Source organism: Venturia canescens, chromosome 11 (assembly GCF_019457755.1).
Source record: "Venturia canescens isolate UGA chromosome 11, ASM1945775v1, whole genome shotgun sequence".
Lineage (NCBI taxonomy): Eukaryota > Metazoa > Arthropoda > Insecta > Hymenoptera > Ichneumonidae > Venturia > Venturia canescens.
The window spans coordinates 3,930,695-3,949,041 of record NC_057431.1 but is presented as its reverse complement, the minus strand read 5'-3'; the positions used below and the strand labels follow the sequence as shown (position 1 = coordinate 3,949,041).

General features: G+C 39.9%; 1 protein-coding gene across 1 annotated transcript in view; it reads right to left on the bottom strand.

The window, feature by feature from the left end:
- LOC122417693 (zwei Ig domain protein zig-8-like) overlaps positions 1-17,870 on the bottom strand; it is an 83,669-nt gene extending 65,799 nt beyond the window's left edge. Inside the window, exon 1 of the mRNA XM_043431455.1 lies at positions 17,605-17,870. The gene's annotated coding sequence lies outside the window, so the exon portion shown is untranslated. The remainder of the gene's footprint in view (positions 1-17,604) is intronic.
- Between the last annotated feature and the right edge of the window lie 477 nt (positions 17,871-18,347).

Here is an 18,347-nt window from a genome sequence, read left to right as displayed (position 1 = left end):
GATTCCTGGAATTTGGAGAAAAATGATTTTGTTGTGAATTATGACTCCATATAATATAAATAGATTAATCAACTTCATCTTTCATTTTCGTTTCATTTTGACTAGAGTGATTCGAAGAAAAATTATTTTCTCGGGAATTACTGTTCGTTAATATTAACACATGCATTAACTTCGTCTTTGATTTGTTTTCGAATGAGCAATTTGAATAAAAAGTGATGGGCCGGACAAGTACGTTTAAGACGTATTTGAACATAATTTGTACCGATCCAATCGAAGTTGAATGTTGTGAATAATACCAGGAGATCGTGAAAGTCGGAGGGGAATCGATTCTTTAAAGTGTGTACCTTGTTGAAGTAACGAATGACTTTCATGTGAATTTTTAATGATTTTATTTTCATTATTTTTTTAGTAATTTTGATAAAACGTTGTGAGCCCGACAAGGATTCTCAACGCTCATTGGTCGCCGGAGATTATATTTCGAATAACTGATAAATACTTGACCTCGAATTGATATAATACATTTTAGAACTGCACGTAACTTCCGTTATGACTTTTTTTCATTAACTTTTTTCTTGAAAATAATTATCATGAATTTCAATTAAAGTTTCCGATTTGTTCGATAAATATTCCAAATTATCAATAAAAACTTGGCCTCCAATTGATATCATACATTTTTATACTGCATGTAACTTGGATAGTACATTTTTCAATTTGTCCAATATTTATGAATTTTTTTGAAAATTTTTTATTTTTCTTTACAGAATTTTTTTCGATTATTTTTTATTTTTGTTGAATTTTTTTGAACTTTTCAATTTTTCGTTTATTATTTCTATAGAATTTTTTTCCTGGTTCTGAGTCTTTTTTCTATGTCATCCAGAAACAAGAGACCATCAATGTACTTGTCCCAACCTTTTTTTCCCTAGGGGAAGTTTATGGTTTGATATCACGCCTTTTTTCTCAAAAGTTCCTCATTTATGTTATGACGGTTATAGGATTTTAGTATAAATTTCTATGAATTATTTGCTTAGTATATTTTTATAGATTTCATTCTCATACGAACAATTTTTATGGGATAATCTTTTTCATGAAATTATCAGCAAGTAAGGGACCATAAATGTACTTTTCCCAATCTTATTTTCCCTCGGTATGATGTTCGGCTTATAAAGTTGGTTTCCACCATAAAAGACCAATTTTTCGTAAAAATTGTAGTGAAAATATTTCGTCACAAGACTGCCCTTGAACTTTGGCGATTTTTTTCCTTATACTCTAATATGTTATGCCTATTAGGAACTCAACAGCATGGAGGAATCCGGGATGATAGGCCCGGGAAATGAATTTCGGTTTATAATGTTAGTTTCCACGTAAAAGACCAATTTTTCTTCAAAATTGGACTGAAAATATTTCGGCACTGGTTTGGTCTTGGACTTTGGTGATTTTTCTCCTTGTCTTCTAATATGTTTTGTCTATTGGGAACCCAAGAGCATGAAGAAATGCGTGTTGTGGGCCGTAATATGATTTTCGGCTTATAACGTTGGTTTCCACGAAATAAGATCTATTTTTCGTAAAAATTGTACTGGAAATATTTCGTCACCGGTCTGTCCTTGGCCTTTGGCGATTTTTTCCAAGTCTTCATACCAAGAAACAACTGACGTAAAGATTTCCTTAATAGAACAGATTTCATTTATCCCTTTTCTTCAAAATTCAAATGAAAGATAGATCAAATTCAAGAAACAAAAAATCCAACAGATTTGCCCTCTTTGAATGTCGCTTTTGCATTCTGAATCTAGAGATTTCATTTCATCCAAAATGTGCCCCCAATGAAATATATTTCCAAAGTTTGCAAGTGGCCGCTGAGATCCAATTATCCACAGTTTGATAGTTGCTGAAAAAAAGTACCCGAAAACTTCTAACATTTATTATGCCAGAACTCAAAGCAGCAAAAAAAACTAAGCGAACTTAATTCAACAGAGCAACAGAATTCAAAGACGTTTAAGGTACCTGCATTGGTTTTGGAGGAAAACCATTTCAGGACAATTCAGAAATGAATTTAGAAATTCGAAAACTCCCAATGGAGTAGAAAAAGGAAAATTGAAGTATTTAGAAAAGCGGAAGACTTTTGTGATAAATTTTCTAGATTACATGATACGGTTGGAGGAAATGATTTGAATGATTGGCACACATGCTGCAACACAGAAATATCAAAGTTTGGAAGTATTCGCTGTATATCAGTCATACAAACTTCAATACTATTTGAAAAGGAACACTTAAAACCTTGCCGAACCAAGTTCCATTACATATTACCATAATCAAAGATAAGGGGTGATCCGTCGCATATATATTTATCCACAGAAATTTCAGAGTCAATGTATTCGCAATGCGCAAAGCGCAATGAGCTTCGAAGACAGCAATTTCAAATCTATCCATAAATGAGCAACTGAAGACTTTTATAATCAATTTTTTACTTCATATATATGTTACAGTTAGAGTCAAAATGTAAAATGAATGGCACAGTATTTAAATTGTATAGTTTGCAGATTTTTGCAGTATTTCAATGATCCGAATTTACAGCATTATAATGAAAAGTTGTCAAAAGTCATGATGTTACATTAAAATGACATAGCGCACATTGCATTCAGCAATTCTGTAAGTTTCTGGGGATGTTGGTAGGCATTATATTTGATCGCATCCAAAACTGAGCAACAGTAGACTTATTCGAATGAATTTTTTTTATAATAATTCCATATTTGTAGTTTGAAAAGTGGAAATACTCAACATACATGTCATTCCATAAGTTTTGTTATCAAAATTTGTGTTTGCATACAGCATTCCCAAGATACGACTTTTCATATCATCAGCAAAATAAGCATCCAAAGACTTTTTGGAAGAAGTTTCAAAATTTATTACTCGACAGACCAGGTGGAAAAAGTATAACAACACTTATATCAACACCAGAAACTGTTTTAAGAATCTGATATACAAAATGTGCGATTGATGATCATAGTCGGAAACCACTTGAATCAGCATGAAGAAATAGTAGAAAATTATAGGACACATATTAGGCAACCAATTAATACTATGTATCGATCCGCTGCAAACCGATGGAGTCAAAACAAGGATCGGAAAGAGCAGAGCCAAACTCAATAGGAAGCAAAATGTGGGAATATTCAAAAATACCGATGACACAAGAAATAAATTAGAAAACATTTATTCGATTGGAGTTTCTTACATTATATATACTAACAGTTCCGTGTGTTCTTGTTTTATTAATTATCAACCATAATATTTCAGATCGCAAAAAGAAAATTTGACGTTATAGGTTGACGAACATTTTTTCTTACAACTTCCAGACCTATTTTTGATAAACTGATTTGCCTTATTTATATTATTCACTAACTATGCGAACGTTTGCTACATTTGTCCCACACTTCGTAACGTCAAACCCCGGCCGGTTCGTTACCACACAACTATCAAAGGAAACTCGTATATATGACCTACATTATTACACATGATATGTAATCACGCAACTGATGATATATTTACACTGGACAATATTCCGCGAACTCTGGTTTAATTGAAAGATTATCTCAGTTGACACTTATTTCCAATCGAACGAAATAATGAAATCTTGAAAAGTTTCGTTGACATATATGAATCGCGCATTTTTTTATATGTTTTATTTGCACACACAGATCACAGTCTACATTTACGCGGCCGCTTTTATACCGGTTTAGTATACCACAAGTTTTAACAAAATATACATTAACCAATTTTCACTAACCATTTTCATTTATTAATTAGAGTCCGCACACAACAGCACTTTGGGGATCATAACCTCACCTGTCAAAATGACGTTCAGTACGAAAACAAGTCTCGGGTGGTTTCGGATGTGCGTATCGATGTATTGATATCATATAACCTATTTACAAATGATATATGATAAACTTATTTTCAGTCAAACGAATTAATGAAATCTTAAAAAGTTTCGTCGACATGCACCGCGTATTTTTTTATTTTATTCTTTTTCACACACAGACCACAGACTACATTTACGCGACTGCTTTTATACCGGTTTAGTTTAGCATTCCACAGGTTTTAGTACTATGCACTTCGTTAGATGACGAAAGTTTTTTTTATTTATCCCACACGCATTTCATAATGTCAAAACTCCGTTTTTTTATACGATGATCGAAAACTGACGCGTGGTTTATATATATATATATATAATATAATATCCATCTGAGCGCGGTCGGGGTACGACTCAAAAGTTAGAAGGCCTAAAATGGTGAACAGGCATTCTGTATAACGCATATATAGATATACAGAGTGCCTGTTCGCTATTTTAGGCCTTCTAACACTTGAGCCTCACCCGCGGTCGGCCTAGCAGCTGGAGGAGCCGACATCGTTGAGCCAATCAGAATGCGTAGAGGCAACAACTCTACTACCACTAACTACGTCAAAACGCGTATACGTATACGTCGAACTCGTGATGTGTCAGTAACTTTTGCATAATCTTGAGCCCGTGCAAAGTTTTTTCTCAGCAATTACGCCACCGATCGTGTTGATTTTGGGCGCAATCGAAAGAGAATTTCTTAATTAGCTGAAAGTTCAATTTTCAAAGCCTCAGATGACTCATAACTTCGGTAATTCAAAAAAATCACTTGCCAATTTTACCCCCACCACGGCGAATCGTTTTATTCAGAGAAAGTATACTCGGCGAGAGCCTCGGGCCAGCAGACGACAGGGCTGTCAATGTACTTGTCCCGAGACTCTACCGAGTCTCTTGATACTTCTCTCGCCAGATTTATTCTCGGATCCCAGGATTACATATGAGCAGAATGCGTAAATCAACGGTCTCGGATCCCTGATACTCCAACAGCAAGCGGCAAGCAGGCTGGTTAAGGTTACAACGCCGCACGATTACCCTTACTTCGTCGTATACCTATTCAATAGAGAGTCGTATGTATCTCGAACATTGCAAATGTCTCGCCGCGTTTGTTGAACGAGATCCAGCAGAGACTCGATAATCGAACAGCAGCAAACCGCGGCGAAAATGAGAAGATCAACATCGCACAGTGGGGTTATATATATATATCTTACATTGGTAAAGGGGGCCGGCCCCCGTGAACAATAGGCTTAATCATTGGCTTCATAATATCATCGCTCTCTTATTATCCTGCTGTTGCAAGAGGGATAGCGAGCAGCATTCACGAGCCATCTCCGCGCGCGCGAAACATCCATTTTCATTGAGCTTAATTCTTGTGCGCATTCGTTCGACATATGACGAGGATGATAAGAAACGTTGCATATCTGCGTTGCGTACATATATTTTCATTCGCTCGACCGCTGAACGAGCATATGCAGGCATGCTCCGCGTAAAGCGTAGTTGAGCGACTATTAATGCGTCGATGTTGAGCAACGTGATTGCATTTAAAGAGATTTTTATCTCCCGCCTCTGAAGCAGAGCACGGAGAAAGATTGAAAGAGAAACGACGAGTGACATCGACGAGTGGCAATTGTAGTGTAACTCGATCGTGGTAACGAACCTGCTCTGCTGGTCGTACGAGTTTTCCCGGCGATTGCGAGTAACAAGGTGAGAGTGATTGGCGGGTCCGCGAGTATGTAGGGGCAAGCGAGCGAGGAAGCGAGGAACGAACATCAATATCCATTGATGTTCGCGTTCTCGGCGAGAAATTCTCGACGAGAATAACCGAACAAACGTTATATTCTTCCTGCTTTCAGGTCAATTATGTGGATATATCGTTCTTTGTTTATCACTGGCAAACAAAGAGACCTTGTGCCCACACAATTTGAGGGGCAAAGTGAGTTCGGTTATGCCCTTTTGTTGACTACTCTCAAACGTCCGGGGTACTCCACAGCTCTCGCGCCCGGTAATTTAGTCTCCGTGTGCATGTGTGCTTCAAAGCTCAAAAAAGTGGAATCCTTCAAAGAGAAAAAAATAATGTCTCTACCCCAACCCGTGTCACATACTCGTAGCGTGAAAATGAATACGCGCGTGTATCGCGTGCTCGAATGAGGAACGGTAAAAAAAAAAAAAGAACGGAATAGAAGAAATTAACGTTGAAATAAATGAACAAAAGCAGCTTGTAAGTGTAAACGTCAAAGAGCAGGGAACAAAAATTCGTGTTGGCGTATAGCGTTAACCGCGCGGCATATTATTCTAGATTGAAACATTTCCGCCTCTCCCATTCGCTTGCGCGCCCTCTATAATCCCTTGAATTCCATCTTAAAAATAATCCTTTGGTATCCTAACGTACGCGATACAAAATAAATTTTTGCGTTTGCTGAAATTCAACAAGCTTGAGGAAAAAGGAGCTGATATACGCGCGCCTTTTATTATAGTTATGAGACAAGCGAGTTGAGGAGAAGGAAAGAGCGGCGGCCAATTATTTGTTAAATCAGATCGATTGCATTGACCATACAAAAAAGTTGAATTATTCAAGTAATTTTAGAAAAAAAACGGTGTACCCGAAAGACAAAGTTTGTAGTCACGGTCTTGTTCCTCTACTTTTTAGATCGGAGCACTTCATTCCCCCGACCTTGCTCTCGTCGCACAATGAACGTCTCTCGCGACTCACCCTTTTTACCGGAGTCTCCGTTATCCTCTGCCCTCCGCCCTCTTTCGGAACCCATCGTCCGCAATACCAGAGCCAGAGAGATACAGGCTTTTACAGACGATATCGAGAGATATTCAAATTTCAACAGCAGAAAAAGCTTCTTCCTATGATGCTGTTGCAATTGATCGTGTAACTCATCTACGCGATTTACGGCGATACATCTGCGTTAACCCTCGGCGCTCCTCTCATTCTACTGCCTACTGCCGCCCTTTATATCGTACGTCTGATTGTTTTGGTACAGCCTGTACAACGAGAGAGAGAGAGAGAAAGATAGTCTGGTGCGGCGCGCAAAGCTGAGCCTGCGACTGTATAGCCTCGTCGGTTTTCTGAGCTACCTTGGCTGGCTCGGTTACGCCTCTCCAAGTTCACTACTAAATTTCGAAAGTTTAACCGTGCAATTTACTCTCAGCGCCGCAGGGCTTCTCGCGCTCACTTGGAGAAAGGGCAAAGTGAGGGCTTAAGAATGAGAAGAATGAAGCAGGAGCAGAAGCGGCGGGAGGGAGGGAGGGAGGGAGAGGAAAAAAAAGAAAAGAAAAAAAGGAAAAAAGTTGCGTCAGTTTGAAGGGAAGGGGGGCTATTGCAGCAGCGATAGAGGGTGTTTAGAATAGGGTTTACACAATATCCAACAGCCGTACGTATATACATTTGACTCTGCGAGCAAGTGTGGCTGTTGTGAAAAATCTGGTGAGCATTTCTACTTTTCCCGATAAATCGGAAACCACGTTGGTACTTTTGTGCGAGCCAAACAACGTTAATCTTTCTCACCGGAAACTCGATACACTACATCTAAAACTCTCTATACAATTTTCTCCCCATATCTGCACCTCGCATCTCCGAATCCTTTTTCCTATGCAGCTCTTGCTTCATATCCTTCTCTCATTTTTTTTCTATCCAACCCCTGCTGCTTCTGTTTGCCCAATAGCCTATTATTAGCTTATTCATTCTTCTTAGTTGCTGGTTGAAAAACGTCAATATTTTCCAGATCCTGTCATCATTTTCCAATCCTTCAAATCCGCAATCTCCGCTGAAGGAAACTCCGGATATTATCCTTCTTCCTACATTTACAAAAATAAAAACCTCTACCGAGAGAATCAAAATCATAACAAAGTAATTGACTGTCAATTCCGTAATTTTATACTCCTAACCGCGTCGAAAGTAGAAAATTGAGGACCCTTGGATGATTCTTCGAGTAAATCATTTAGCTTGAACCGATTAGAATTTTTTATCCAAAGTCGGGAGTGACAATTTACACTGGTTACGTGCTTGACTCACCCCCTCGCGAATTTCTTAATCGACGTTATTCGACACTTTCGAGTCTCCCAATATTCCAGTGTTTTACTTTTGACGTCATACCTACGCAAAAGGATTAGTGACGCAAAACGCTTGGCTCCTCGCGAAGGTTCCTCGAAATATCGGAGGAGAGAGAGAGAGAGAGAGAGAGAGAGAGAGAGAGAGAGAGAGAGTACTTGTTCGGTCCACAAGAAGAGATTCAAGCTCTTACTTTGCCCACGTAACGTTTAGTTCTGCATGCATACATAAATCTATATAATCGAGGAGAGGTGAGAAGGAGGCAGGGGTGACGAAACCACGCGCGGATAACCCGCTTGGCGGACATCCAAAATTTACCGGGAGAGATCTTATCCTGCCCTCCTCTGATTTTACTCCATCCTACCGAGCTATACTCAAAGTTTCGCGCACTCATGGATTTATTTTATTCGATGCCCATACACCTCAAACCTCAAATATAGCTGTATATTTTGGATGATCGAAAGGGTAGAAAATTTTTTTGGAGAACGGCCTCTCACCCATCCGCTTTTGTCAATAAATTGAGTTATTCAAACCGACGAATCGAATTGAGTTATCCAAGCCCCATACTAATTCAAAACAACCAAAGCCAACTCCGTTGACGAATCAAAAAATAATATCGGAATAAGGAGGATAGACATACCTATAATAAAATACTCGATGGAAGCCAGAACATTCGTTTCCATAACTCCGCTAAAATTTTGATTTACCGCATTACTTGTTGAAGCAGCAGCAGTTACTCACGATAAATCGTGAAAATGAATTCAACTCGAAAAGTCGATGCGAACGAGGTTCACTCGTGTTCACTGCTACTATTTGTAGTTAGAATGAAAGCTCTTAGAATACGAACGTGTGTGTATATAGATATATGTATTATAGAATCTTGCGCGCTAAAAGCCATACGCGCCTCAATTGGGTCGAATAGAAAAGAAAGGGGGGACGGGATATACATTGTTCTTCGGTGTTGGTGCACAAAGTGGAGGTGAGAGGAAACGCGAGTACCATTTCGGACTATTTTTACTTTTTTCCTCGATAGCTCTTTCCATCGTACGACTCGAATGAATGAGTCCCGCGCGTCGTCAATTGGTGAAAGCTTTTTTTTCTTCTTTTTTTTTTTTAATTGTTTTCCGTGGCCCTGAGTTACAAAATCTCTGGCATACAAAAAAGCTTCGATGCTGTCTGCCATGGTGTTTCGTTCGCTTCCTAGATTTTTTTATCTCTCCGCGCATAACCCTTTTCACTCCCTCCCGCGAGTCTTTCCGTCTCGGTGTATACTCTCCGCGCGTGCACGTGTACTGGCCAATGAAGCTCTTCGTGCGCGCGCTACTCGCAACCAATTTGAAGCATGAAATACGCACAACTCTTTGACAAGACGCACTCTTATAAAATTTTAAACTCATTCGCTTCACTCACCGTTGTACGCTATACTATATAGATTAATACAATATTTCACTTCTAAACGCTTCCTGAGCTTTTTGCGAATAGTATCACCGATCGTTGCAACAAACAGAGTCATTGGCGCATAATAATAATCATAATAATTGATAAAATAATAAATAAAGATACTCGAAAGAAAAAAAAACATATTTTCCAAAACGAAGCTGAGGATTGAGGAAAAAACTATAGCTCTTCCCGTAGATTCGACAGCCCGGTGACATTGGAAAATGAATAAAGTGTTAGAGTTTGATTATAATCACCTTTTTACCCTTATTCCGTTACCATAATAGACGTCCTTTCAACGTTGCCAAATCTTTGATTTATATAAATTTTTGAATGAGTCAAAAAATATATGGCATTTTGGCACAATATTCGCCTTATATCCGACGTTTCACATTGGCAAAGTGCAAGACGGAGAAATGTTAGCAGAAAAAAATGTTGCATGCATTTCTCGTTTTGCCAGCAGTACTGTGGCAAGTTTTCTTCGTTCCGCGGACAAAGTTACGAAGACCAAAGTGTCAAGAAATGGTAAACGCATTGGGGAAAAGATGGATAGGAGTGAAAAAAGAAGAGGTGCAAAAATAATTGAGAAGAAAAAGGTAGTATAAAGAAGAAAGGAGGGAAAGATTGAGAAGTGTTGGCAGATTGCCATTGTCTTCTATCTCTCTTTCTCTACTCCACGCTTTTTCCGCCGACGACCACCACCCCTTTCAATCGATGAAGCGTCGAAAAGGAAGGCGTGTTTTTTGTTTTTTGTTTTTTGCCCCCCAAGATCCGAGTACCTTTCTTGTAACTGTACCTCAAGATCGAGGCTACGAGGTGAAAGCAGACCATTCGGTTTACGTCTATCCTGGCAGAAGAAAAACTTGCCACCCTCTTGGCGGCTGTGTTCTTCCTTCTCTTATCTTTCTCTTTGTTTTCATTTTTTCGTGCCTTTCCCATTTTCTTTCCTCTATCCGCGTTTTCTCTTCCTTCTTCTTTTATTTTCATTCTTTTTTATGGGCTTTTTTCCTCTCTCTCTCTCTCTCTCTCTCTCTCTCTCTCTCTCTCTCTCTCTCTATCTCCGCCTACCTTCTCTTCGATTCCACTAACCACCGCGACGATTCTTCTTCACCTAGTCCGGAAGATATTTCTTCGATCTATCATCTTATTTTTTCCTTTTCTTTTCCTTCCTTTCTCGGCTCATTTTCTTTGTTTTACTCAACTCAACCATCCCGGATTCTTTGCTCCGCGTTACATCGGAACAGCTCCTCGTCCCTGGGGATCCTCTCTTATTTCATTCCTAACGAGCACTTGGATCTTCGTGCTCTCCGATATGACGACATATGCTCTTTCTTCAATTTTACTTCCCTGCCAATTTTCGCTTATTTACCATATTATCATTATTTCAAACGACTCCTTTTCTCGCGAACGATTCGGTCTTTTTTTTCTTTTTTTTGACAACTATTTCACGTAACTGCCCTTTCTTAAAAATTTAAACACTTGTTCCTAGAAGCTTGCATTTTACTCTCTGAAAGGGTTGAAAGTCAATTTTAACTTTATCTCGAGCTCATCCTTCCTCTTCTTAAACCCTTTCCAAGGCGAGATTATTTCACTAACCCTTCCTGCTCCAATAACTTTTTCGTCTCGTTCCCGTCTTCTCTCCTTTTGTACTTTACTATATCCAGATCATGTTCTTCTTCCGCCTTAATTCTAAAACTAATATACATGAGATCCACATCAGATATTATTGTAAAATTCGTCGACGAATAATTCCTTGTAAAGGCAAAGTTTGGGCAAATTTTTTTTCAACTACTATACATAAGTATACCCAATCTAATGCGAAACAGCTCCAGCATATAATCTGTGATTGTTTCTTCCGCTTTTCCCGACGGGATGACTTGCATAAAATTTGCTGGGAATAGCGAGGCGAGTCGAAACACAATGCGAAATAACGAGTGGACGTTTTGAGAAAATGGTTTCAAGAATTTGAAAAAAATTATGATATATATTACATAAATTGAGTTTATTCACAGATTACCTTATCATCGTTACTGTTTATAACGCATGTGGGGTTGAAAAACCCCGAGCTCCAACCACTGAATTTTTTTTCACGACGTAAATATCGCTTCGAGTAGTATAGGTGCTTAGTGCATGTTTTCTTTTTTTTTCCTCGTTACCCTGAGAAGCAAGAGTTATAACAGGCTTGAGCGGGAAGGAGAAGAAGCTCCGTGTGTCTCGTATACAACATTAGAGATAACTCATCCGAGCTCCGAGTCCGCATATATGGGCCATACTGTTGGGTAGACTCGAGTGAAGGGAGAACATGGAGCTTTTCAACAAGGTGTACTCGAGAGGATCGTTACGTCCGATCAAATTTATAATAACCTATGGAGAAAATATTTATTATGAACAATAAGTTATTTGTTACTCCAATAGCTGATAATTCAGTGATACCTATGGTAAAAATAAATATGAGATAATAGCTCGGTTTTTTCGTCGTTTTTTGAACTTTTTTCCCAGCAGCCGCTCATCCCATCTTAGATATCTTTTATTCCCCCTGGACAACGAATAAACTATGATTTTACAAAATTTATCGATCCGACGGGATTGGCTGATGAAAAAGATCGAAGATTTATTATCGAGACAGCAGGAGAGGAAAATCGATAAATCAAGAGATTATTCACACAATTATAAGGAAAAATTGGGAAAACTATTGTAATATTTCAATAAAATTTCAATTTATTGATATACTGCGGAAGTAAGAAAGAGGAATGAATTAAGGAGATCGTTTGAAAGAAAAGAAAATCAATAAAAATAGCGGATAAAGAGGGAACGAGGAAAAAGTTTGAAAATTGTTATGGACGTCGATCACGTGGAACAATATTGTAGTGTACGTGCCACGTTCGGTGGATACGAAGCGCGCGCGCGCGCGGCGATGATTTATTGCGCGTAATATCGAAACCTCCGGGTGTCAATGTCGTTGACGCCCAACGAAAAGAGCGCCGCACTGCCCTTTTTTCGACCCTCATTCCTCCATAATTTAAACTCTCGCCCCCCGCTCTGAAATCAACTCGTTTTGCAACGACGACGAGGGAAAATTTTCAATTGAAAGTTTTGACGTTAAAGGATATATATCAATCGGGCGGTAAAACGTGCGTGTAGTCGAGCCAAAAATGCCAGCCGCTTTTACAATACGAGTTTTCACAGCTTTTATTTTTTTTTCTTTCGTGTGTGACAAAATTGCGTGAATAAGTTTACTTATTCTAGCAATCGCGACCGACCGTTCATTCCCCCGATCAGTTATCATTTTACATTTATACCTATTTATCTTTCGCATATTGTGAAATATTTGCACTTGGGCGATAAAGAGGGTCTCAATTATATGCAGAGTGTATATGCAGTTCCAAAGATGCGGTATATCGGTAAAACGCGCGGAAATGAGCAGCCGTTTATGAATAATACAGTTGCAGTTTCGCGGCAGGCGCGGCTTTTCACCGATCCTGCCGCATATATATGCAGACCAAAAAGAATTACACAAGAGCCTACTGGACTATATATATGATGATCGTCAATGCACACATAGACGATTTTTTTTTGGCACGTTGCCCTCGCGGGTCCAGAGTGGCTTTGTCAAATAAAATCTTTGTCACGGAATCCGGAGGATCAAACGCGAACACGCAAAGCTGGAAAAGATTTTCGTCGCTCGTGCAGTTTCTTTCTCGCGCGCATCCGCTCGCGGTCGAACACCTCAATTGTGTGTTGCTTCATCTCGCTGCTTTTTAAAAATTCTATATTCTATATGAGTAAAATAGACGACAGACTAGAAAACTATAACGAGACACGCACGAAGAGGATGACGAGAAAAGGGTAGCGAGCCAGTGGCCACGGGTCCGCGTAATATTTAAAAAATCGGAGGAGCAGAATACCTACATCTGCTACTGCGTATATACGTGTTTACAAAACAAAGAACGAAGCGGAGTAAAACCGCAGGATGCAGTGGACCCTCGAGCGTAATGTAGCAAGAACAGCAACAATGAAGAGCATTTTCCAATTTTCGTCTGGATATGACATGCCGGTGAGGTCGCGGACCTTACCTTCCTCCCTCCATCTCTTTCGCTTCATGTACCCTGGTATACACCACAGAATTCGAAATGCCTCGTACGTGATGGCTTTACCGATTGCGCGGGGGTGTTTCGTCTCATTCGCGAGAGAAATATCCCAGCACCGCCGTAGAGAATGCAGCACGAGGATAAGAGCAAAAGAGAGCAAGAGAGGGATAAATAGATTCTCTCTGCAGATGCTACTGGTCGTACGGGTTTTCTCATTTCCCACTGCCACATCTACGAAATAATAATTATTCTGTAGCCCCATATGCGTCGATACACAGCATTTTAATATTGCCATACACATGCACGCGTTATATATAAGTATTATATATCCTGCTGCTACTCGCCCCAACTTACGCCGCCTCTTATTTAAGCTTATTTCCACAGCGACAGATTTTTTATCGCCGGACCGGCTCGCTCTTTATTAAATTAATCACGCGTCAATTATGTGCGGTATATGCCCGTTCCTGCTATTCCAGCAACTTGCATATACAATGATAATTGAGTTATGAAATTGAAAAGGCTCTCTGCGAGATGATGATAGACACGCCGGACGATCTCTTATTCGTGCTTATTGTTGAAAAAACCGGGGACAAAATCGATCCCTATGTGTGCTTTATTTGAAATTTCAATGCTGGAATGGAAATCAATGTTCACTTTTCGACTTGAAAGATATTCAATATTCGAGATGAAATTCATGATATGATATAAGTGACAAACTTGATGCATAAATGAAAGCTAAGAAAGATGGGACAACGGGGAATGAAAACGCCTCTGTTGACTATAGCTGCTACCCGGGTCTAGCTGACTTTCGATAAAGAGGAAGGAGCTAGAGCACACGTTATTTCAAGCCTGCTATTTACGGCACTATCTCGATGGCTTTTTTCTTCCGTATATTTCCGGTGAAAAATCTTCGGCGACGCGTTAGAAAAAAAAATTGATGTCTTAAAGATTTCATGTGCTCGGGCGGAGAGCGATAACGGGAATATGATTCAAAGCCGTTTGCATGCGATCTACAGGATGGGATACGATATAGTTATTTTTGTTTCATCACATGTAATTTCGTCAATCCCTCCGTAGTCCGCTCGCCACGGCCGCGCGCCCTCGGCGGTTGCTCAATCGTCTTACTCGAACGTTTTGCTCTCCGAGTTGAAAAAAGTAAAAGCAACTTATTTTTTTTTTTTTTCTTGACACAAGAAGCGGTAGAAATTTGCTCTCTCTCTCTCTCTCTCTCTCTCTCTCTCTCTCATATCACTGATATCACTCATTCGTATCGTCTTCAACTTGGATGGTTGAGTGTCGAGAATCGCCGTTCGTATTTTCTGGGCATCGCGATATATCGGGTGTTTCACAACGAGGTTCCTATGTACATACAAGAATTATTTCATCCTTTTGACATTAACTATATGATAGTATTCGTTCACTGAGGCCTCGAGGTACTCGACTCTTTCAGAATTGCAGGTTGTTATCTCTGGGATTCATTACCTCCTGCATATTGCAGCTGCTACGAGCATTGTAGTGCATGTTTAAATTGAAACGCCATGAACTTTTACAGGACTCTAAGCGTGAATTATATTTCGAATGTATCCTGGTTTATGATCATTCACAATTACTAATGATTCATTCTCAATTTCGCATCATTATATATTATATTTGATTTGCCACCTGTATTCTCGAATTGTTACACTCTGGATGTATCTTATTTACCTTAATATGTGATCTGTATCTCTTGATTTTGCACCATCTAACTAGGTTTAGCACTTTGTCGATTGTCGTCTTGAGAATCTTGAGAATCTCGAGTGTCTTTTTATTTTACTTCTTTTACTCTTGATGTAATTACTGTTCAGATTATTTGTCATTTCAAAATTAGTCTGTAAGTTATTTAGTGATTAAATTGCAGCCCTATGGCTCGATCAGCCGTTACTTGTATTATTTAGTATTTTTTCTAACTTTCTTAGAATCTACTCCTGCATGTTCATCATCGTCATCTCTCTCTCTCTTCCAGCATGGACGTCGATCAATTCTTGTATCGTGCAATTTTTTCTCGCTTCGAATCTCGTAGCATATTTTCCTAGGTCCCCGCGCGCGCGCGCGCGCGCGCGCGCATTTTATTGGACGCGTGCATATACACGAGCCGATGGAAAGTGCGCGACGAAAACTCGTGTGGCTCAATTAAAACAGCAATTTGCGACCGTTTACGTCGAAGGGACTGTTTCCGCCCGTGTCGTTATGTCACAATTACGCGTAGAGACCCCTGATGGTCCAACCTCCTCCGCGCCGCCTGTCCCTCCAGCGCTGGCTCCTCTCTTCATTTAGCGCTGAATTGCATCGCTCAGCTGCGCGTTCTCCAAATCGCGCTCACCTATACGCCACGCGTCACAACCTTTTCCGCATTTTCACTCGCGCATGCGACTTTTTATTCCGTTGTGACGCGTTAACTAACGCGAGAGCGCAGAGTTTCTCATCGGTATTTCGTACAATTTTAATCCAATTTCTATATTCACATCTTGCTCGCTTAACTTGCTGCTTTCTTTATCATTTTATCGCCGCGTAGTATCGAGTTTGATTTGGAATTTTCGCGGAATTTTCGCGACGACGATGAACTCTTGCGCATGCAGCAAGAGTTCATCGTCGTCGCCATAACACCCGATCCCTATAATACGAGATGCGATCTCAAAAGAAGACCCATAATATGGATAAGAAAGATGTGGCTCGCATTTCGGGATTTTTTTTGTTTTATTTATGAGACTCCGCGCATCAAATACGGCTTAACCCCTGTGCAATCCGTAAAGCTGATCGAGTGAAAATCCGACGATCGCAGCAGCAGGAATACCTTTTCTGTCGGGAGCTCGCAGCTTTATCCGCCACACGCCGCAGCTTTGAAAAAATATTTCAATCAGCCGTCAGCATTTCGCAGTCGCATCGAGTGAGCAATCAAATTATTTCCGTATTCGTTCATCGCGCATTATATTATTTCAAGCAATTCTCCAATCTTATTAAATTGTTGCGGTTTATTTTTCAGCAACGAGGGGCAAGCTTGCTTCGGAAACGAGCCGAAAATGCGAGCTCAAGAGTCGAGGCAGCAACGAGGGGAGCTGAAAATTATAATAATGATGTAGCAGCTCGCGCGCGTCTCGCGTAAAAATTATAAAATTATATTTTTTGTGTCTGGGTCATGGTGTTGATTTTTTTTTTCATCTCGGGACCTCTTATTTTCTCGTCTCTCATGCGGTCTTCTTCCAACGACATTGATTCATCACACGAGCGCTTTGACTCTGACAAGCGATTTACCTCATCCCTCGAAAGCGTTCTTTCTTTCCCCTCCCGTCGCTTCACCCTTTTTTTCTTCGTCGTTCCGTGTTAAACAAATGGTCTACATGGTGAATCGTCGAATCGATTGTCAGTCTCTGCATCCATAAGGTAACTCTGGCTTATCGAAGAATGGACCTTCGTCAAACAAAGACCTTTTCCCGACAACGAGAATCCCCGCTCGATTTATCTCTCCCATTTCAAAAAGAAATCAAACCAACTTGTATTTCTGCCAATTCTTCAAACGAGAAAACAAAAAAGATTTCTCCGTTTCATGCGACGCCGATGATGCGCGTACGTTTTTTTTCCCCTTTTTCTTTTCTTCATTCACCGAAAACAACGAATAGGTCTGTTGCGTGTACCAAACAATTGGAGTAAATTATTCAGCATTTCGAATTTTTCACCAATATAGTTCTTATATTATCCAAACATATTAATGGCGGTGCGTAGGATTCGCGTCATAATCTTTTTACTTCAACATTCACAAGGTTTTCAAGTGCGTTCGCTATTTTCAGAGCAGCACGGTGTATACTGGATTCGAATTTCGTACGTTTACGCGGACGCGTGTCCGAATCAATAAAATGCTTATTTGGCCGAATCGATCGAGAGTCCGCGCGTTATCCGGGATGCCGAAATGGATATTAAAATGAATTTCCACTCCATTAAGGGAATTAATGGTCGAGCTCGAATAGACGAAAAACTCGTGAATGTGAATAAAAAAAAAAAAAAAAAAAAAAAAAAAAAAAAAACGTTAATATCCGTATCGACGGTTGCTGGAATCGAGGTTCCCGGTCATTAGCGTTTCGAAAAATACTCTTTTCCACTCTTACCTGCTCGTTTTCCCATTATTGTGCGCAATCCATCTTTCGGCGGGGGGTCACTAGTCAAAACTGAATAATCCGTTCGAAGGGTGATTTTTCTTCATTTCTCTAGCGTCGTATTCCGAAATAAAAATAATCAAACGATTCGCATCGCGAGCACTGTATGATCCCGAATTGAAGAGTAACGACGAAAAAAAATTAACTCGTCTCACTTGTTCATTCAAATTCGTAATAAATGAGAGAGGCGTCTACGAATAGGAATGGACGAACGTGTCGACGAATAAGTGAATATTTTAAACCGGCCTTTCTTATACGAGGAAAGTCCAACTTGGAGCAAGACTATTTTTATACGAAGAGGCCCGGGATTCAAATCTGCTGGCAAGAGCAATTCTTGCCAGCAGCAATAAGGTAAAACGAAAATCTATCTCTGCCGTTTACGCGTAGCGCAAGAAAAGTCGTCCTTCTTTCTTTTCTCATAACGCTCATCAAGCTCATAAATCGAAAAAGACATTCCAAAAAGTTGAGATTTGCGATCTCAATTTTGAGGTTTCATGCAACTCAGTTTCGATAGTTCGCGTTCAAGAGCAAAGTTTTTGGAAACACGAGGTTGCGAATTTCGTCGTTGAGCGCAGCGCGAGTACAAATAAATGATAGATGACAACTGCACGTATGTATATGATTATGAATATTTAGCGAGCGATACTTGTTGCGGATGCGATACACGGAGAGCGAATCGCGGTGAAGATCGAAAG